Raw genomic sequence first — 22,447 nt, forward strand, 5'->3', positions numbered from 1 at the left:
GGCATGCACACACGAGTGTGGAGAGGGGCAAAAGGAGAGGGAGAGACAGAATCTCCCATGTAGACTTCCTGCTGAGTGCAGAGCCCGACCAGACCCAAGATCATGACCTTAACAGAAACCAAGAGTCAGATGCTTAACTGACTGAACCACCCAGGTGCCCCCAAAGAGGAACGTTCTAGGGAAATAGAAATCCTCAGCATTTAAGCAGGGTCTGTACAAAAAGAAAGGAAGTAGAAGCAAGGTATATTAGTTTCCTATGGCTGCTGTAACAAATTACCCCAAACTGGGTCCCTTAAAACAACAAGTTTATTCTCTTACAGTTCTGGAGGCTGGAAGTCTGAAATCAAGGAGTCAGCAGGGCCTTGCTCTCTCCAAAGGCTCTAGGGAAGATGCCCTCCTTGCCTCTTAGCTTGTGTGGGTTCCCAGCAACCCTTGGCATTCCTTGGCTTGTAGATACATCCTTCCAATCTCTGTCTGTCTTCACATGGCATTCTCCTTTCTGTGTGTCTCTGTGTGTCTGTGCCCCAAATTTCCTCTTCTTATAAAGACACCAGTCATAATTGGATTTAGTGCCTGCCCTAATCCAGTATGACTTCATCTAAACTTGATGACAGAAACGAGTGCCAGAAGACCAGAAGACATTCTCTTCCAAGACCATGCTTTGTGGTTACACCAGTACTGGGCACACCAGGACAAAGCCCCCACAAAGATAAACACTTAAAGCTAGATCATTACTCAGCCCATCTGGAGAACCCCACTCTCAGCTACCACTGGGTCTAGGGCACATACCTTCATCCCCTCTTGGCACCATCGCTGCCTAATCCTTCCCAGAAAAAGGTCAACATCCACTCCACCACTGTGAACCCTAAGAGGCAGCATCTGCCCAGGGAAAGGCATTTCTTTCTCCCTATATCAGTGCTTCACACACAAGGAGATAGCCCAGACCAAACTGGGGGCTATACCACAGCTTGGTGAACCAAGAGACAGCCTCAGCCAAAAACAACTCATGAACATCTCTCTGCTCAGCAAGTCACTGGACAGTTGGGGTGACCAGACCACTAATCTGCATACTGAGCCGTAGTCTCCTGCCTAGGTTAGGAGTTGGATAGGTGACCACTTGGTACAGACAATGCAACCTCAGAGGGTATAGGACCAAGTCACAGCCCCCCAATTTGGCATACCAGGAACCATCAGAACATGAGTCATATCTGAGCCATTGCTCAGGATACTACAAGAAGGGCCTCCCCAGTCAGACCTGGACGTAGATCCTTGCCCAGTGCTCAGCCTACCATGACACAGCCCCAAGCCACATCCCATGCCCCCACTTGCTCAGCAGAACAGACCATGATGCTCGTTCCAGCACCAGCTGAAGCAACTGCCTTCAGGACAGGATCCTCCCTGTCCCTGTACCCAGCAAGACACAGGACAATCTTTGCTGAGGATCTGTATACTTGCCGCCCCTGAGAACAGGGACTTGGTGTCCTTATTTGACTCAGTGTCCTTAGTTGCTTAGGATAATGAACGAGAGACTTGGTTAACCTGAGACCTCACCCTTACCCCCTTGCAGCATGCCTGGACCCAGCCCCCATCCAGAACCCTCTCTTCTATCTCTCCATTCTTCATTCACTCCTTTTCTACTGGGTCCTTCCCCAAAGTCCCCCTTATAACTTACTGCATCTCTCTCTTCCATCCTAAACACCAAAGCCAGCCCTTTCTACTTCTCTCTCTTTTTTTAAGATTGATTGACTGATTTATCAGAGAGAGAGAGCCAACGTGCACAAGCAGGGGGAGTGGCAGGCGGAGGGAGAAGCAGACTCCGTGCTGAGCAAGGAGCCCGATGCAGGACTCAATCCCAGGACCTTGGGATCATGACCTGAGCTGAAGGCAGACGCCCAACTGACTGAGCCACCCAGGCGCCTCTCTACTTCTCTTTCTAGTCACGTCAGAGCTGAGCTATTATTTATTTATTTGTTTGTTTATCTTTTAAAGATTTATTTATATATTAGAGAGAGAGAGCGGGAACATGAGCAGGAGGGGCAGAGGGAGAGGGAGAGAGAATCTCAAGCAGACTTTGTGCTTAGCTCAGAGCCCCACACAGGGCTCGATGTCACAACCCTGAGATCAAGACCCCAGCTGAAACCAAGATTTGGACGCTTAACAAACTGCGTCACCCAGGCGCCCCAGAGCTGAGCTTTTAGAAGAGCATTCTGTAGCCCTGTGTCTACCTCCTCCACCCCTGTAAGCTGGCCTCTGCCATCATGCCTCAGTTACCACCCCCAAAGGTTGCTTGTCCAGCCCTCACCTCCTGGACCTGGTTGGGAGATCAGACACTGGGTTCCAGCTTCCTCAGTGAAAATCTCTCCTCCTTCAGGTCCCTGGATTCTATTCCTGCATCTCCCTACCTTTCCACACACCCCTCGTGCCATCCCATGTCCCCATGGATGCTGTTCTCTAGGCCCCCAAAGATCTCTCCCAATGCCCCCTTCTTTGCACTACTTTCAGGTGACCTGTGAGGCTCCTCTCAGGTGTCCCCTCCCCAAGAAACCTTGGCTGATCCCACCCACAGTCCCTGGACTTACCTCTCTATCATAGTGCAACCTTGCATTCTGGGGAGTGCATCCCTCCCCTGCTAGAGCTTAGGTCCTCACAGGCTGGAACCCCCTGGTCCTCACCACTGGGTCCCCTGATTAGGGTGCAGAACCTGATTCTGAACCAGCTCTTGCTAAAACTGTGTGCCCCTGGAGCTGGAGAGCTATGTGTTTGGAAGCAAGGGGGCAGCTAGGACCTGTGCATGGGATCCTGAGCTCCCAGAACAGGCAGGAGGCCTGCATATTGCTGGGTTGTGGGGGGGGGAGCTGTTGCAGAAGGTGGAGGGGCTGTCAAATCAGGCCTGCTCCCAGCAAGTGGCAGCAAGGGCCACCTCTAATAACCCCCATAAGGGCTCAGTAAATGTGTGTTGAAACAGCTGAGAGGCGTCTGTGCAGACTTAGCCATCATGAGAGGCATGAAGAGCCCTTGAATTCCCGCTGTTAGTAAAGATAATTTGGCAGGCAGAAGAGAGGGAGGTTGCAGGGGCGGCTTGTAGAGTGAAGCACCCAGCTGCAACAGAACAAGAAGTAGTGGCCCAACAGTTTCAGGTCAAGTGCAGGGCTCTGATGGCTTCTGGGAAGTGAGGGGAGCCAGGCCCTTTCCTGTCTGCAGAGCCAGAGCACTCTCCATAGTAATGGGTGGTACACACCCACACTATGATGGTGAGGCCATCATAGAGGCCAGGGGTGGCATTAGGGTGACCAGCTGTCCCAACTTTCCTGGGACTGGGGGATTTCCAAAGAAGTGACACTTTCAGTGTGCAAACCAGGACAGAGCCCCGGGCAAACTGGGACAGTTGGTCACCCTTGGTGGCATTGGAGGGAGGATCAGTCTCAAGCGGGGCTCCCTTCCCCTCTGCTATTTAGAGCACAGGAAATCAAGGGGGCATCAGTCTGAGTTGCAGCCCCATCAGGATGTGCCAATGGGGCTATGGGCCTGTATCGAGTTTGCGGGTGGAGGGCTGCCTGGAGGTGGCATGGGTTGGGCCCTTTTCTCTCTTCTGGAGGGCTTAGCCTAAAGGAGTTGGGTCCCAGCTCTGGTTTGGGGGTCACTGTGTTTGGCAGGGGTGCTGTGAGGGTTAATGCATGTATTAACCTTCTATAAGGGCCAAGCCTTATGTGCAAGCTGCAAGTGAGATATGCAATAAGCCTGGAATTATCCTGAGCTGTTTTGCCGCAGCATAAAACATAATGATTATTAGCGTGGCTCTGCGACGATGGACCCCAGGGATTTCAGGGCAGTTTTTACTACAGTGTCAGCATTGTTTTGTTTATTTGTTTTTAATTGGGAATAAATTCACATCACATATAATTTGCTATTTTATTTTATTTTTTTAAGATTATTTATTTGGGAGTGAGAGCACAAGTGGCGGGGAGGGGCAGAAGGAGAGGGAGGGGGAGAAGCAGGATCCCCACCAAGTGTGGAGCCCCATGCGGGGTCTTGATCCCAGGACCCCGAGATCATGACCTGAGCCGAAGGCAGACGCTTCACTGACTGAGCCACCCTGGCACCCTTAGAGCATTTATGTTTGAATAATAGTGAGATGCATGATTTGCACGTGGTCTTGATGCCACGCACTTTACTCCCGCCCGGGGCTCTGGGGTCGAAATTCTGCGGTTTCTGATCTGAGAGAGAAAGTGCATCCCACCATGGCCCTTACAGAGGAGGACAACTGGAGCTTGCACCTGGCCTCTCCAGACAGCTTTCTGTGAGCCCGGCTTTGCCTGTGACACTCGTCCTTACTTTCATGCTGTATTGTATTCTTCTCCTGTAATAAACTGCATTTGTAAGCATTGTCATGTTGGGTCTCTGGATCTTCAGTAGCAAGCCAACCCTGTTTTCACTACTGGGAGCTTGAAGTAGGGGAGTTGTGCCTGCTTCTTGTCTGGAGATTTGGGGGAGCAGGGGGACTGTAGAACTAAGCCACGCCAGCGTGGTATGAAAGAGCTGTAATGTGCCATCTAGACATGAGGCATCTAGACATATAGAACATGAGAGAGATTCAAGGTCTGTCTGATTCCAAAGCCCATGCTTTTCATGACTTCTCTGTACTGCCCTTTCTCTCTTCATTAGGGATTCCTGTCACAAAGGAAGGCTTCCCATTTTATAGCCTTGTCTCTCTTCTTGGAACTGGGGCTTGGCGTGTTTTTCCTTCCTTCCTCTCTCCTTGCCTCCCTCTCTTGATTCCCTGTCTACTCTTAGTCCTTCTCCCTTCCTTTCTTCCTTTCCTCCCCGTTTTGCTTGTTTCCTTCCTTTCAAAATTACTTTTCCTTCCTTCCTTCCTTCCCTCCCTCCTCCCTTCCTTCCCTCCTCCCTTCCCTCCTTCCTCTCTTCCTCCCTTCCTCCCTCCCTTCCTTCCCTTCTTCCTTCCTTCCTCCCTTCCTTCCTTCCTCCCTCCCTCCCTCCCTCCCTCCCTTCCTTCCTTCCTTCCTCCCTCTCTCTCTCCCTCCCTCCCTTCCTTCCTTCCTCCCTCCCTTCCTCCGTCCCTCCCTCCCTTCCTTCCTCCCTCTCTCTCTCCCTCCCTCCCTTCCTTCTTTCCTCCCTTCCTCCCTCCCTTCCCTCCCTCCCTCCCTCCCTTCCTTCCTTTCCTCCTCCCTTCCTCCCTACCCTCCTCCCTCCCTCCTCCCTCCCTCCCTCCCTCCCTTCCTTCCTCCCTTCCCTCCTTCCTTCCTTCTCACCTTCCTTCCTTCCTTCCCTCCCTCCCTCCTCATTTACCATTGGGATTCTCCCATTGTCAATGCTGTCCTCTTGCAACCCTGGGTAAATACCTCACTTAACCCACTACTTCATACAATAGCTTGTAAAAACTGGACCCTAAGATTCATCTTAGCTTCCCACCAGCAGCATTGCTGGAAGAGCATGGAGGACACTCCCTAGCCCACTTTACAAGTATGTGACAGACAGGGTGAGATAGCATACAAAGAGCTCTGCCTACAAGAAGAAAGTGCTGCGTATTTTCCATGGATCTTCTTACCCGCCCCCCAAATCTATTCTCCACCTTTTTCTGCCTTGTCCTGTACCCCGGGAGACCAACCTTTCCATGGTCTGTGTCACATGGGTTTCTGGTTGGGTTTGGCCAGTGACAGGCGCTGACATGAGATTAGAAGGTGGGAAGAGAGAGAAGTGAGAGTATTTATTCTTCCTGTTCCTTTCCTGTCCAGCCATGGTTCTGGAAAGGGCAGCATTCCTCGATGGCCACAACTGCTATCAGGCAACCCTCTTCCATAGTTCCTTCTCTCACCAGGCTCTGGCATTACTTCCCTCTCTTTGCCTCTTCTGGTCAAGGGGTAGTAATGCTTTCCCTCTGTTGCTAGTCCCTGAACGTCTTACCATCCCTTGTTGCTTCCCTTATTCCTGCCCACATCTTCATTCAGCTCATCTTGGATAAATCCTTTGAGTGTGCCATCTGTTGCTTGCCAGGACCCTGCCTCATACAAGCAGGACAAGGAGCCGCCCTAGGACTGGGGCCAGGATAGCGCCATTTCCATGGAGCCTGGGGTTCTCCTCCCCATCAAGTGAGAGCATATGTTGTCAGAGCCATAGGCTTGGGTACTAGAAAAAACTGCGAATCCAAATCTGATGTCGGGGTGCAAAAGACATTCTTTCATACAAGGCTCTTGGGCTTTGTGTGAAGAAGTGAGGTATGAAGGCCAGGCTTTGCTAGGACTGCCAGACCCTAAACAAAGAGGATGGTACAGAATCGCTGTTCACTCCTGACTTACTGGTCTGTGTCAGGGTTGCTCAGGTGCTCTCAAATCCGGACTTCATGGGAATGAACAATCTTATCTGAATCAGAAAGAGTGATAAATCAAGATGTCATTTTAGTCCTTAGTAGGGCAGTGTGAGTACGGCATATTTCCTTTGCCTACATTGTTCCCAAGCCAGCTATCTGGCATCCTCTCTGACCTCCTGGAATGATCGTAATCACCTGAGGTGACTATTGTGGGTCTCCTGGTTTGTGTTAATTGTTCCCATGGCTGGAATTCAACCATGTCTGTGCATGTCTCATAACTTGCAGGGGGGGCAACACAAAGCTATTTATTTGCATCAGTATCAAATTGCACAGGGCACCTGTGTAAAGGAGGTTTTCACGGGCACCGGGGGAGATATGAAAATAAAGAAGATGGTGCCTTATTTTTCTTGGGTGTTGATTTTCCTGCCCAGCCTCAGAGACACGTATTTGAGCCCTATATATAGAGAGAGGCTAATGGCAAAAGCTGATGGATCTGGTTCCCCTCTGAAGTGTGATAGTGTGGGAGGGAGCACTCCCCTGATGCCTTGATAATTTGCAGTTTCAGCGGTCTAAGGAGGCTACACTCTTCACACAGATGTGGTGGTAAGAAAAATTATGCAAAATCTGGAAATAAGGCAAAAGGGTGTCCTTCCCATGTCATATTGGAGCCTTGTCTAACAGGTCTGCCTAAAGATTATTTAATTCTTGGGGTGCCTGGGTGGCTCAGTTGGTTAAGTGACTGCTTTCGGCTCAGGTCATGATCCTGGAGTCCCGGGATCGAGTCCCGCATCGGGCTCCCTGCTCAGCGGGGAGTCTGCTTCTCCCTCTGACCCTCCTCCCTCTCATGCTCTCTGTCTCTCATTCTCGCTCTCTCAAATAAATAAATAAAATCTTTAAAAAAAAAATTTTTTTTAAAGTAATCTCTACACCCAACAGGGGGCTCAAACTCATGACCCAGAGATCGAGAGTCACACGCTCTACTGACTGAGCCAGCCAAGCACTCCCTTCAGTTCCATTTTAATTTATTTTATTTCATTTTAGTTTTGTTTAAGGATTTTAAAAAAAGTTTTAAGATTTATTTATTTATTTATGAGAGAGAGAGACCATGAGCACACAAGTAGGGAGGGGGGGCAGAGGGAGAGGGAGAAGCAAACTCCTGGCTGAGCAGGGAGCCCAACGCAGGACTTGATCCCATGACCCCGAGATCATGACCTGAGCCGAAGGCAGATGCTTCACTGACTGAGCCACCCAGGCGTCTCTAAAAAAAATTTTTTTTAAGTTTTATTTATTTAAGTAATCTCTATACTCTACATGGAGCTTGATATCATGACCCCAAGATCAAGAGTTGCAAGGTCCTCAAACTGAGCCAGCCAGGCCCCCCTAAAGATTTTTTTAAGATTTTATTTTTAAGTAATCTGTACACCCAACATGAGTTTCAAACTCATAACCCCAAGATCAAGAGTCACATGCTCTACCCAGTGAGCCAGCCAGGAGCCCCTCCAGTTCCATTTTAGATTGAAATTTGTTTACACACCCAAGTCTTACTATCTCATAAACATTTATCCCTTCTTATTTAGTCTTCCTATTACTGCTTTCTCAATTCAGTTCTTAACACTTCTCACTTGATGAGTCTCCTCACCTGCCTCAGGGTCACCTTTCTTATCATCTATTCTGCCAGTCTGCTTTATATCATGTTGTCAGTTTCATCTCACTAAAAGAAAATTGTAATCATGTTACTCCTCTGATTAAAACCCTTCAAGGGTTGGGGCGCCTGGGTGGCTCAGATGGTTAAGCGTCTGCCTTCAGCTCAGGTCATGATCCCAGGGTCCCGGGATCGAGCCCCGCATCAGGCTCCCTGCTCGGTGGGGAGCCTGCTTCTCCCTCTGCCTCTGCCTCTCTCTCTTTCTCTCTGACTCTCATGAATAAATAAATAAAACATTTAAAAAAAAATAAAATAAATAAAAAAAATAAAACCCTTCAAGGGTGGGGCGTCTGGGTGGCTCAGTCGGTTAAGCGTTTGTCTTCAGCTCAGGTCATGATCCCAGGGTCCTGGGATCAAGACCCACTTCTGGCTCCCTGCTCAGGGAAGAGCCTGCTTCTCCCTCTCCCTCTAGCCACCCGGCTGGCTCAGTCAGTAGAACATGAACTCTTGATCTCAGGGTCATGAGTTGAAGCCCCACGCTGGGCACAGAGCTTGCTTACTTAAAAATAAATAAATAATTCCAGGAGAATTTTTTATGAGGAGCTGGCTATTTTCATTGCTTTAAGATGTATCCCCTACAGAATTGCTTATTAGTTTCAAGGAAGAAAAAAATAATTATACAGCAGAGAAATCTGACAAGCCCTTACCTAGGTGATTAAAATGAACATCACTGGGGCGCCTGGGTGGCTCAGTCAGTTAAGCGTCCGACTCTTGATTTTGGCTCAGGTCATGATCTCAGGGTCGTGGGATAGAGCCCCACACTGGCCTCTGCACTAAGGCATGGAGCCTGCTTAAGATTCTCTCTCTCTCCCTCTTCCTGTGTCCCCGTCCCTGCTTGCATGCTCTCTCTTTCTCTCTTAAAAAAAAATTAACATGGGGCGCCTGGGTGGCTCAGTCGTTAAGCGTCTGCCTTCGGCTCAGGTCATGATCCTAGGGTCCTGGGATCGAGCCCCGCATCGGGCTCCCTGCTCAGCGGAGAGCCTGCTTTTCCCTCTCCCACTCCCCCTGCTTGTGTTCCCTCTCTCGCTGTGTCTCTCTCTGTCAAATAAATAAATAAAATCTTAAAAAAAAAATTAACATCACTGAGGAAGGACAAATGAACATCATGTGCCTCCAGTGGTAAAACCCTGCGAAGGACATGACACTGCATATGGAAGATTCCAGTCAAGAATTCAATGGAGGGTGCCTGGGTGGCTCAGTCCATGAAGCGTCTGCCTTCGGCTCAGGTCATGATCTCAGAGTCCCCAGATCGAGTCCTGCATTGGCCTCCCTGCTCAGTGGAAAGCCTGCTTCTCCCTCTGCCTTTCACCCCACTTGTGCTCTCTCTCTTCCTCCCTCTCAAATAAATAAATTAAATTAAATTAAATTAAAAAGAATACATGCAATGGAATATTGTTCAGCCATAAAAGGAATGACACATGCTACCACATGGATGAACCTTGAAGACATATGCTAAGTAAAATAAACCAGACATAAAAAGAACAAATATTGTATGATTCCACTTATATGAGGTACCTAGAGTATTCCAATTCATAGAGAAAGTAGAATGATAGTTATTAGGGGCTAGGGAGAAAGAGGAATGGGGAGTTACTGTTTAATAGGTACAGAGTTTCAGTTTGGGAAGATGAAAAAGTTCTGGAGATGGATGATGGTGTTGGTTGCACAATGTGAATGTATTTAATGCCACTGAACTGTACACTTAAAAATAGTTAAACTGTGGGGTGCCTGGCTGGCTCAGTCAGTAGAGCATGCGACTCTTGATCTCAGGGTTGTGAGTTTGAGTCTCACGTTGGGCATAGAGTTTACTTTAAAAATAAATACAGGGGCACCTGGCTGGCTCAGTTGGTAGAGCATGTGACTCTTGATCTCAGGGTCGTGAGTTCTAGCCCCATGTTGGGTATAGAGATTACTTATAAAAAATACATAATTTCAATGTAATCATGAGGAAATATTAGACAAACACAAAATGAGAAATATATATATATATTTTTTAAGGAGGAGATGTATTCTTCAAAAATGTCTGTGTCATAAAAGACAAAAAAAGCAAAAAAAAAAAAAATGGGGGCACCTGGCTGGCTTAGTTGGTAGAGCACGCAACCCTTGATCTCAGGATTGTGAGTTTGATCCCCCGTTGGGTGTAGAGATTACTTAAAAATAAAATCTTAAGGGCGCCTGGGTGCCTCAGTCGGTTGAGCATCTGACTCTTGATTTCTGCTCAGGTCATAATCTCAGAGTCATGGGATTGAGCCTGGTGTCAGGCTCTGCTCTCAGCAAGGAGTCTGCTTAAGAGTCTCTCTCTCGGGCGCCTGGGTGGCTCAGTTGGTTAAGCGACTGCCTTCGGCTCAGGTCATGATCCTGGAGTCCCTGGATCGAGTCCCGCATCGGGCTCCCTGCTTGGCAGGGAGTCTGCTTCTCCCTCTGACCCTCCCCCCTCTCATGTGCTCTCTCTCATTCTCTCTCTCTCAAATAAATAAATAAAATCTTTAAAAAAAAAAAAAAAGAGTCTCTCTCTCCATCTCCCTCTGCCCCTCCCTGCCACCCTCTCTCTCTCAAATAAATAAATAAATCTTTAAAAAATAAATAAAATAGGGGTGCCTGGGTGGCTCAGTCCTTAGGCGTCTGCCTTTGGCTCAGGTCATGATCCCAGGATCCTGGGATCGAGCCCCGAGTCAGGCTTCCTGCTCAGCGGGAAGCCTGCTTCTCCCTCTCCCACTCCCCCTGCTTGTGTTCCCTCTCTCACTGTCTCTCTCTGTCAAATAAATAAATAAAATCTTTAAAATAAATAAATAAACAGATAAATTAATTAAAATAAAATCTTAAAAAAAAAAGACAAAGCCTATGGAAATGTTCCAGACTAAAGGAAGCTAAAGAGACAAGATGTTGGTTCACAAACTGAAGTATATAGGGGTGAAGGGCAATGATATATAATAGTCTTAAATAGTTCAGGGGAAAATATAGGTAGATAGATAAAGCATGCAAATGATAAAGCACATGGGGTAAAAAGTTAACATTACATGAATCTGGGTGAAGGTGTTGAAGGAGGTCATTGAGAGGGCATTACCCCTGATTGACCCATGAGCTAGAGCCCAGGCAATCGGAGGCTCCTCACCTCCTCTCCTATCCTGGGAATGTATGTTCTGCCCACCGATCCCACAGTGGAAGCTGTTCCAAGGATGTAGCCTTGAGAGAATAAGGTGTTGTTGAGACCATCTGGACTATATACGCAACTGAACCCCATTAAGGCCTCTCTATATACTTTTTTTTAAAAAAGATTTTAGGGACACCTGGGTGGCTTAGTCAGTTAAGCATCTGCCTTCAGGTCAGGTCATGATCCCAGGGTCCTGGGATCGAGCCCTGCTCAGTGGGGAGCCTGCTTCTCCCTCTCCCTCTCCCTCTGCCACTGCTCCTCCAGCTTGTGCTCTCTCTCTTTCTCAAATAAATAAATAAAATCTTCAAAAACTTTATTCATTTATTTGAGAGAGAGAGAGAGCGCGAGTGGGCGGAGGACCAAAGGGAGAGGGACAAGCAGACTGCACTGAGCACAGAGTCCAATGCAGGGCTCGATCCCATGACCCTGAGATCATGACCTGAGCACCCCAAGGCCTCTATATAAACTTTTAAGATTTAGTGGGTGAGCACAGAGATTTTGTCATCTCATAGCCTCCTAAGATAAGGCTTGCATGTAAGTTCTCTTGCTTAGTAAACCTGCCACCTACCAATCTGAGTGTTCTGCCTCTTTCTTTGGTCTCTCCCTGCCCTCCATGTACCGGGGCCAATTTTATTTTATTTTTTTTATTTTTTAAGATTTTATTTATTTATTTGAGACAGAGAGAATGAGAGAGAGAGAGCACATGAGAGGGGGGAGGGTCAGAGGGAGAAGCAGGCTCCCTGCCGAGCAGGGAGCCCGATGCGGGACTCGATCCAGGGACTCCAGGATCATGACCTGAGCCGAAGGCAGTCGCTCAACCAACTGAGCCACCCAGGTGCCCCACCGGGGCCAATTTTAGATTTCACCTAGGAAACTCCCAAGGTTTCAAACCAACAAAAGGTGTCCTTAATGCTATTTTTATTCTAGCACGCTTGCCCTAAGCTTGAAATTATCTCCAAATAAAAAGTTTAAAAAACAATAGTAGCTTTATAGTATGCGTCATATTATATTGTGATTGTGACTCCACTAGTCTGTGAATAATCACAGACACGGACTATGTCTTTTTTTTTTTCAAGTAATCTCTGTACCCAATGTGGGGCTTGAACTCATGACCCCCCCAATCAAGAGCCACATGTTCCACCGACTGAGCCAGTCAGGCGCCCCAGACTTAATCACCGTTGCCAGGGCCTGAGTGTGGGTGGGCACCTTCACAGGACAGGGCAAATAGTAGGTATGCAATGCATGTTTGATGATTGAACATAAGCATTTGCAAATGAATGCCCCACAAAGGTTGTACTGATGAGGCTTAGTTCCTGGGTGATACTAGGCAAGGGTTCAGGCAAGTTAAGAAGTCTCTGCTGGTTCTCCTATCAAAGCATTTATAGGTTTCTTTTTCTTGTGGTTAGTATATCTTTTTTTGTAGTATTTCTTTTTTTTAATTAGAGTATAATTGACACATAACATGTTAGTTTCAGGTATACAATATAATGATTCAATCCTTTATACATTGCAAAATGATCACAGCAATAATTCTGGTTACCTTCCATCATCATACAGTTACAAACTTTTTTTTTTGTAATGAAAACTTTCAAGATTTACTCTTTGGAACTTTCAAATAAGCAATACAATATTATTGACTATAATCATGTTGTATATTACATTGCTGTGACATTTATTTAATAACTGGAAGTTTGTACCTCTCAATCCACTTCACCATTTTACCCACTCTCCTCTCCCCTCCCTTCTGGCAATCACCAATCTGTTCTCTGTATCTATGAGTTTTATTTTGTTTTGCTCATTTGCTTTGTTTTTTAGATTGTACATGTAAGTGAAATCCTATAGTATTTGTCTTTCTCTGTCTGAGTTATTTCACTTAGCATAATATTCTCAAGGTCCATCCATGTTGTTGCAAATGGCAAGATTTCATTCTTTTTTATGGCTGAGTAGTATTCCATTATATATATATCAATATATATATGTATCACATCTTTTTTATCCATTTATCCATTGATGGACACTTAGGTTGTTTCCATATCTTAGCTATTGTAAATAATGCTGCAGTGAACATAGGGAGTGCATGTATCTTTTTGAATTCGTGTTTTCATTTTCTTTTGGATAAATAACCAGAAGTGGGATTGCTAGGTCAGATGGTAGTTCTATTTTCAATTTTTGGGGGAACCTCCATACTATTTTTCCACAGTGGTGTAGATTTCTTGATGTTATTGCCTCTTCCCTTCAGGGATTCATTTGATATCACAGGCATTATACCTCTGTAAGGCATGTGTTATGGATTCCTCAGTTCTGAATATGTTAAGGCTTTCCTAAAGTAAAGCCCAAACAATTTTGTGCATGCTATGTTGAAATTTACCATTTCCTGTTACCTCTCTAATTGAGCAGACACCCTGAAAAATTTGTGAACACTCCCACACCACCTTCACAAAAAGATATGATTGTAAACCACAAAGAAGTCACATGATTCACTGAAGAAACTCTCCAAACAAGTGCCTGCCTCATTATATCTGCCTCTAATTAAGAGAAAGATTCATCAGTATTCCATGATGGTTAATTGTCTTTTTTTTAAATTTTTTTTTTTAAGATTTTATTTATTTATTTGACAGAGCGAGAGAGCACAAGCAGGGGGGAGCAGTAGAGGGAGAGGGGAAGGGAGAAGCAGGCTCCCCACCTAGCAGGGAGCCCGATGCAGGACTCGATCCCAGGACCCTGGGATCATGACTTGAGCCGAAGGCAGACGCCCAACCATCTGAGCCACCCAGGTGCCCCATGGTTAATTGTTTTTACTACTGCTTTTGACTATTTTCAAAAAAACCATAACTGAAAAAAAAATTCTTTTAATCATAATTTACTCATTCATTAAATTAAAAAAATTGTTGAATATCTACAGTAGATACTGACCTGGTCACTGAGGATGCAGTAGTGAACAAAACAGATATGTCTCTGGTGTCATGGAGTTTACAGTGTAGTAGGGGAGACAGATATTAGACAAATAAGTATATCAGAGATTACCTTTGTAAAACTCAACATTTAAAAAAAATACAACAGGGCGCCTGGGTGGCTTAGCCATTAAGCATCTGCCTTCGGCTCAGGTCATGAGCCCGGGGTCCTGGGATCGAGCCCCGCATCGGGCTCCCGGATCAGCAGGAAGCCTGTTTCTCCCTCTCCCTCTGCCCCTGCTTGTGTACACTCTCTAGCTGTCTCTGTCTCTGTCAGATAAATAAATAAAATATTTTTAAAAAATAAAAAAAGATACAACATATTTCCAGGCTTAAGACTCAACGTTCCTAGAAATCATTTCTTTAGGAAGTTTGGGTGTATACATTTTGTGGTTTTACAAAATTATCATTTAGAGTCTTTCTATATATCTCCCCCTTGGATTGAAAGTTAATGCTGTTGGCTTGTCATTAAAAAAGTAATAGAATTAACTTGTCAGCAATTTTCTCAGTAACATAAGAAAGGAGCGCTGTATCGGTGACCAGTGGAAACAGATGGCACACTAACATTTTTTGAAAGAAGCATTTAATAAAGTGACTATGTGCAAAATTTAGGTAGTGTGTCGAGAATCCACAAGTGATATTCCAGAACTAGCAGCTAGCAAGGCTGTTAACATCCTTATACCTAACGCAGCAGACGGAGAGAGTAATTTCTTGAACCTGGGTGGGGGAGAGCAAGGGCCTTGTGGCAAGGGCTACTTGATGGGAGGAACTGTGACCTTCAGGTGAGGGAAACAGCCAGCCAGCCTACAGAAACCTCTCAGGGAACAAGTCATAGAAGTAGGTACCCCAACTTCGTTCTCCTCTATTCCGGCGATTTCCTGCCAGTCCTCATTGGCCAAACCCAACTGGAAGCCAGGGGCCATGGAGCTCACCGGTATCTGTATATGGGTGAGTACGGAGCAAAGTAAGGAGTGGATCTGGAGGAGCAAATCATTAAAGGATAAGGAGCACAGGTCCTTAGTATTCTCTTCTCATCACAGCCTGAGTCTTAACTGTCTGACTCCACCTCTCTTACATTTTATTTTCTAATCTTACCATCTCTATTCCCCCTTTCTAATGTAAAACTGAGGCTCATCTTTGGAAGCTAATGCTTGTGACTTTTTCCTAGTTGTTGTAGAGGCTGCTTTGTGACCACAGGCTTGAGCGATGGAAACTCGGTCAAGGCAAAAGGGCCCATGGGACCCCAGCCCCCTGGCTGAATCCAGACAGGCCCATCAGGCGACCCATCTCAAAATAGCCATAGGCCCTAACTAACCAACGGGCTGCTACGTACAACCAGGCACCGCTACCAAAAAAGGGAACATTTCATGCATCCCTCTCCCTCCTCACCTTCCCCCTTTAAATACAGCCCCCACCCACTGCCTCTTGCAGACAGTCTCTGCTTTGCTCCCTTGCGGTGTATTCAATAAACTTCTAGCTCCTTTGTTCGGCCTTGAGTGAATTCTTTCACTGCTGGGGCCACCGGCTTCCACCCCATCAGGTTGCCCCACATTTGGGGGCCCCCATGGGATTGGGAGAGACACCACAGTTGTGACTTCTGGCCTTCTTACTCCCTCCCTCATCCCTTTGATCAAGATGTTTTCACCTGCTCTGGATAACCTTGCCTAGTTCAGCCCAAATTCTGGAACACAATTTCGGCCAAGGCCCTCGTAGCAAGAACTTCTTGCTTTAGCCCTGTGAGTGGCAAGTGGATGTAACCAAATAAGATGGGAGGCACTTATTTGTGTCCGACTAATAACTCAGTCACCACTCCGGTTCTGTTTAGCTCCACCCCCACCCCTTGCCTGGCAACCACACCCATGATTAGGATCACTGAGAACAAAGAGGCTGGACTCCAAACAGCCAGGTTCAAAGATACCACCTACCTCATCAGAGGAAGGATGAAAATGGTTGGAGAGACTATGAACCCGAAGAACTAGTATTTCTTGCCTAAGCCGGATGATGAAATTTTTTTTTTTTTTGGATGATGAAATTTTTAAAAAGGCAGGCTAGTAAAGAGTTCTGGCATGCATGGGAAAGAAACTCCAATTTCAGTCCCGTGGCTACCTTTAGAGAGGGAAGGTAAAGAGATCCAGGAGAAGTACAGAGGGAGCTCCAACTGGGGTTATATTTTATTTCTTAATAACGGAAATGCTGAAGCATATGGAAGAAAATGCTACAATTTGCTAGTGAATGGTAGGGTACTACTTATGAAATTCTTTGTACTTTTCTCCGTGTGGAGAGTACAGTTCGGAGGCGGGAGCAGGGGCTATACGTGACCAAGGAAAGCAGACAGGATGTAGAGAATAGTGCAATTATCTGTCTGCCAGGGTCCCAGTGGTCTGGGAGCATGTTTCTTCAGTCTAGCCACAGGCTAACTGCCTCATGAGTCTCTGGAATCCTGATACGAGCAGTTTGGAGACCTGATAAAGTTTGCATTCCTAGCTCTGCTCCACAAAGGAGGTAGTCCTCTGTGGTAGTTTGCAGCCAGTCTGTAGAGCCAGCTTGCCCAGGTCAGATCTTGCTTGGGCCACGTCCTGGCTGTGTCCCAGTTTCCTCATCTGTAAAATGGGATGAGAAGGTCAACCCGTGTCAAAGGGTTGTTGAGAGGATTATGGCCACAGACTAAATTTTACGCTATTTTTAGGCTGTTATTCTCCCAGACAAGCTGAACTAATGAGAACAGTCCTCTAGCGTAGGGGTTGGCAAACTTTTTCTGTAAAGGGCCACATAGTAAACATTTGAGGCTTTGCAGGCCATACAATTTCTGTCCCATCTGATGTAGGAAAGATGTTACGGCTCAAAGTCGATGGCCAAGAAAGAATTCTTGAGACGTCTTTGGTGCAAAAAGGTGGTTTTATTAAAGCACCGGGACAGGACCCGTGGGTAGAAAGAGCTGCACTGGGGTCATGAGGGGTGGTCCATTATATACTTGCAAGTTGGGAGGGGGTTAGGGACAGAACAAACCTCCAGGGTATTTTGGAAACAAGGTTTCCAAGATCCTGAGGGGGCTAGCTATTGTTAGGAAAGGGCATTTATTACTGTTTAGTAAACCCTCAGTCAAGAGACCCTTCAGATGTGTATCAGTGGGCCATATGGAGGATGATTCCTAACATGTGTTTTGCGGGGTGGGGGGCGCGGGGTGGAGATAAAGGGAGCTCCAAAGGAATTTCTATATGTTTAAAGTAGACTCATGGGATCCTGGAGGGTCCAGCAAAGATTGCCTTTTGTCCTTAGCAAAGTGTCAACATCTAGGCGTTGAGTCCCTAGAGGAATGTCACTCTGCCTGTTTAAAGGACTTGTCAGTGGGCTATAAGTGGTAAGGAAATTTAATAATTCTTCTTCTGCCTTTGTTTCCCACATCACCAACTACTTAACTCTGGTGTTTTGTTTTTAAAAATTTCATTTATTTATTTGACAGAGAGAGACACAATGAGAGAGGGGACACAAGCAGGGGTGGGGGGTGGGAGAGGGAGAAGCAGGCTTCCCGCAGAGCAGGGAGCCTGACGCGGGGCTTGATCCCAGGACCCTGGGACCATGACCTGAGCCGAAGGCAGCCGCTTAACAACTGAGCCACCCAGGCACCCCTTAACTCTGGTGTTGTAGTGAGAAAGCAGTCATGCACAATACATAAAGAAATGGATATAGTTGTGTTCCAATAAAATTTTATTCATTATATCCGTTAATGACCAGTGGGAGCCAGAGGCCTGAGTTTTCAGGGCTCAAGAAGGGATTGGGGGAGCAGGGACTTCATTATCCTCTGGGGAGAGGGCATACATCGCAAAGACAGGGTATGAGGGTGGGTGTAAGGGATTGACTCCTGAATGGGAAGCAGCTTAAAGCGGAGCACTGTGAGCTGCTGAGGAGAAAGGAGGGAAGAATTAGGGAAGAGTTCCCTAAATTATTTGCAACTTCACACAAGTATACCCCTTGTGGGTTCTAGGGGGTCCTGATGTATTACCCTCCTCAGTCCTCAGGACAGCCAGACAAGGACTTAGTGTGGCTGAGCTCCTAGGCTAATCATCTGTCCATGAGCCATCTATCCATTTACCACAGTGTGCCCTAAAAAAATCAGTTTCTATGAAGACTGTTTAAAAAAAAGGCCCCAAATGGAGTGACTTGCAAACCAAGACTTAATTGCAAAATTTAACGTGACCTTTAAGCAGTCAATCGGAAATTTCCTGATCAACACTAGTGAAGTAATCTGCATGATAAGACCCCCCTGCCCTTCTTCCTAGGGAAAGGTGACCTTGCCTGAAATAAGCCTTTCTTTTCTTTTGCTAATAACTTCCTTGTTTCTGCCTGTACAAACCTTCCATTTTGTATAACTTTTGTACAGGGCCTTTCTACTTGCTAGATGGGATGCTGCCTGATTCCTGAATTGTTGAATAAAGCCAATTAGCTCTTCAAATTTACTGAGTTAAATTTTGCTTCAACTGTACCATGACAAGAAATAGTCTGGGAAGACCAAATTAGGAAATAAGGAGTACCCAGGGTACCACTCCTGATCTTCCCACCAACCTAACTGTATGTACAGCTTTGAAATACATGCCTGAAACCTTAAGCCAAGAACTGCTTAAGGTCTTCTATATCAGGTAATGGCATACTAGGTCATTCAAACCAACCCTCCTTCTAAAGACAAGTAAAAAAGGTGGACAAAGTCTATGAAAAAATGTTTAAAACCATCAAGAGAGCTACTGATGTTATAGGCATTTTATTAGTTGAACATCAAGGAGGTATTTAGGTAATAAGAGAATTTCATGAGCTACTTTATGTCAGACATTTTTTTAAAGGATTTATTTATTTATTTATTTGAGAGAGAGAGAATGAGCAGGAGGGGCAGAGGGAGAGGGAGAATCTCAAGCAGACTCTGTGCTGTGCGTGAAACTTGACCCGGGGCTTGATCTCATGACACAGATCAGGACCTGAGCCGAAACCAAGAGTTGGGTGCTCAACCAACTGTACCACCCAGGCGCCCCATATGTCAGACATTTTAACATTTAAATAAAATGGATAAATTCTTTGAAAACATAACTTATCAAACAATACAGAAAGAAAATAGAAAGCTCAAATAATATTAAAGTTTCAAGCCCAGAGCACTTCACAATTGAGTTCTACTAAATATTTGAAGAAGAAATAGCTCCAGTCTCTTCCAGAGACTAGAAATAGGATATTGCCCAACTTATTTTATGAGGATCCTCTAACCTTGGTACTAGAACAACAACAAGGACAGTCTGAGAAAGGCAAAATGATAGGCCAATTTCATTCATCAACAGAGATGCAAAACTCCTAAACCAAATTTTAGCAAACCACGTCCAGCAATATATGGAGGAAAGTATAATATATCTTGAATGGGTTGGGTTTATGCCCAGAAATGCAAGGATATTTTGACAAAAGAAGCAATTGTTTTAATTGGCCATATTAACATATTTCTTTTCTTTTTTAAATTTTCATTTAAATTCTAGTTAGTTAACATATAGTGTAATATTGTTTTCAGGAGCACAATTTTGTGATTCATAACTTACATATAATACCCAGTGCTCAGTATGACAAGTGCCCTCCTTAATACCCATCACCTATTTAGCCCATCCCCACCCACATCCCTCCATCAACCCTCAGTTTGTTCTCTATCATTAAGAGTCTTATGATTTGTTTCCTTCTCTCTCTTTTTCCCCCCTTCCCATATGTTCATCTGTTTTGTTTCTTAAACTCCACATACGAGTGAAATTGTATGGTATTTGTCTTTCTCTGCCTGACTTATTTCACTTACCACTCTAGCTCCATCCACGTTGTTGCAAATGGCAAGGTTTTATTCCTTTTGGTGGCTGAGTAATACTCCATTGTATATATATACCACATCTCTATCCATTCATCAATCGATGGGCTTTTGGGTTCTTTCCACAAATTGGCTATTGTTGATAATGCTGCTATAAACATCAGGGTGCATGTATCCTTTTGAATCAACATTTTTGTATCCTTTGGGTAAATACCTAGTAGTGCAATCACTGGGTCATAAGGTCATTTTATTTTTAACTTTTTGAGGAACCTCCATACTGTTCTCCAGAGTGGCTGCACAAGTTTGCATTCCCACCAACAATGTAAGAGGGTTTCCCTTTCTCTGCATCCTCGCCAACACTTGTTGTTTCTTGTGCTGTTAACTTTAGCCATTCTGACTGGTGTGAGATGATATCTCATCAGGGTTGTGATGTGTATTTCCCCGATGATGAGTGACATTGAGCATCTTTTCATGGGTCTGTTAGCCATCTGGAGATCTTTTTTGGAAAAATGTCTATTCATGTCTTTTTTTTTTTTTTTAAGAGATTTTATTTATTTGTCAGAGCACAGGCAGAGCAGGCAGAGGGAGAAGCAGGCTCCCCGCTTAGCAAGGAGCCCAATGTGGGACTCGATCTCAGGACCTGGGATCATGACCTGAGCCAAAGGCCGATGCTTAACCGACTGAGCCACCCAGGTGTCCCTCTATTCATGTCTTCTGCCCATTTCTTAACTGGATTATTTGGTTTTTGGCTGTTGAGTTTGATAAGTTCTTTATAGATTTTGGATACTAACCCTTTATCTGATAGGTCATTTGCAAATATTTTCTCCCATTCTGCAGGCTGCCTTTTAGTTTTGTTGATTGCTTCCTTCACTGTGCAGAAGCTTTTTATCTTGATGAAGTCCCAATAGTTCATTTTTGCTTTTGTTTCCCTTGCCTCCAGCAACGTGTCTAGTAAGAAGTTGTGCAGCTGAGGCCAAAGAGGTTACTGCCTGTGTTCTCCTCTAGGATTTTGATGGATTCCTGTCTCACATTTAGGCCTTTCATCCATTTGAAATTTATTTTTGTGTATGGTGTAAGAAAGTGGTCCAGTTTCATTCTGCATGTTGCTGTCCAGTTTTCCCAACAACATTTGTTGAAGAAACTATTTTTTCCATTGGATATTCTTTCCTGCTTTGTCGAAGATTAGTTGACCATAGAGTTGAGGGTCCATTTCTGGGTTCTCTATTCTGTTCCATTGGTCTATGTGTCTGTTTTTGTGCCAGTACCAGACTGTCTTGATGACTATAGCTTTGTAATAGAGCTTGAAGTCCAGAATTGTGATGACAACAGCTTTGCTTTCTTTTTCAGGATTGCTTTGGCTATTCCATATTAACGTATTAAAAGGGAAAATCTTGTGGTAACCGCAGAAGATGCAGAAAAAACATAAAAAATTCAATGTCCATTCAGGGGTGCCTGACTGGCTAAGTCGGTGGAGCATGCAACTTTTGATCTTGGGGTTGTAAGTTCAAGCCCCACATCAGGTGTAGAGATTACTTAAAAATAAAATCTCTTAAAAAAATTCAATATCCACTCATATTAAAAACTAATAGCAAAATAAGAAAAGATGAGAATGTTCTTTTTTAATTTTCTTTTAATTTTTTTTAGACAAGAATGTTCTTAATTTGATAAGGATCTTGAAAAAATTTAAAGCCATCATCGTATTTAATGGTGAACAATTGAAAGCTTTTCCTTTGAGATCATGAACATAACAGAGATGCCCACTATCATCACCATTTCTCTTTAACATTGTGGTGGAAGTCCTATGCAGTGCAGCAAGGGGAAAATGGTATAAGGTTTTGAGAGGATAAACCAGAATTTTTATTATTTGCACATGACATGACTATGTATGTAAATGTTCTAAAAGTACATACAGATCAATGATTAGAATTAATGGGACTGTTCAACAAGGATGCTAGATAAAAGATCTATATATAAAATTTAATTTTTTTTCCCATATGATGACAACAAATAGAAAAATGGAAATTAAAAGAAAAGGATGCAATATGCCAGTAGCATCATTTAAAAACCTTGGAATATCATATTGAGGAATTTCGGAGTAAGTGTACCAATCATGAAGGCCACCAAATGTGCGGTCTCCCGATTGGATGGGGGGGCCACCAAATGTGAGGCAACCTGATAGGGTGGAGGCTGATGGTGCAGGCAGTGAAATAATTCACCCAAGGCAGAACAAAAGAGATAAAAGTTTATTGAATACACCACAAGGAAGTGGTGGGCAGGACAGCAAAGCAGAGACTGTCTGCAACAAGGCGTTGGTGAGGGGCCACAGTTAGAGGGCGGAGTAAGGGAGTATGGGGACATATGGAATTTTCCCTTTTTTGGTAATCTCAGGAACTGTGCCTGGTTGTAATTGGTCAGTTAAGGCTTATGGCTCTTTTGAGGTGGTGGCTTAATGAGCCTGTCTGCATTCAGCTAGGTGGTTGCTGTGGGCCCTTTTGCCTTGATTAAGTTT

General features: G+C 45.0%; 1 long non-coding RNA gene across 1 annotated transcript in view; it reads left to right on the forward strand.

The window, feature by feature from the left end:
• LOC110576797 overlaps nt 1-22,447 on the forward strand; it is a 63,280-nt gene that overhangs the window by 19,907 nt on the left and 20,926 nt on the right. The window lies entirely within an intron of this gene.

This window comes from Neomonachus schauinslandi, chromosome X (assembly GCF_002201575.2).
Source record: "Neomonachus schauinslandi chromosome X, ASM220157v2, whole genome shotgun sequence".
In the NCBI taxonomy this organism is placed as follows: domain Eukaryota; kingdom Metazoa; phylum Chordata; class Mammalia; order Carnivora; family Phocidae; genus Neomonachus; species Neomonachus schauinslandi.